Source organism: Sinocyclocheilus rhinocerous, unplaced genomic scaffold, assembly GCF_001515625.1.
Source record: "Sinocyclocheilus rhinocerous isolate Xijiao unplaced genomic scaffold, SAMN03320098_v1.1 scaffold1334, whole genome shotgun sequence".
In the NCBI taxonomy this organism is placed as follows: domain Eukaryota; kingdom Metazoa; phylum Chordata; class Actinopteri; order Cypriniformes; family Cyprinidae; genus Sinocyclocheilus; species Sinocyclocheilus rhinocerous.
This window is the reverse complement of record NW_015626864.1, coordinates 639,104-639,449: the sequence shown is the minus strand read 5'-3', so window position 1 is coordinate 639,449 and position 346 is coordinate 639,104. Positions and strand designations below refer to the sequence as shown.

At 44.2% G+C, this 346-nt stretch overlaps 1 protein-coding gene across 1 annotated transcript in view; it reads left to right on the top strand.

Annotated features, from left to right (window-relative positions):
• Positions 1-346, top strand: part of LOC107718878 (serine/threonine-protein kinase N1-like) — a 16,484-nt gene that overhangs the window by 11,721 nt on the left and 4,417 nt on the right. The gene's annotated exons all lie outside the window — the stretch shown is intronic.

Genomic DNA, 346 nt, shown 5'->3' with positions numbered 1-346 from the left:
CCAGGCAACGATTAGTTCTGTGAAACAAAGCAAAACCAATGTTACACCGTGTCTACACCGGACGCGGCGAGTGGCGCGGCAAAAAATACTATAGAACTCATTATAATCAGTGATGCTGTCTACACCATAGATATATATACATATCTATGGTCTACACTGGATGCGGCACAGCACGACAAATCCCCGACAGAAAACTGCTGCTATTCATGTTCTATTCATGACGTATTGACACAAATTTCAAATGATTTTCAACGGTCGCTTTGTCACGTCCAGTGTACTAGACAGACTTTAGCTGTTGCGGCGCAGACACGGTGTTACTCACCTATCGAGGAGAAACAAAGCAACC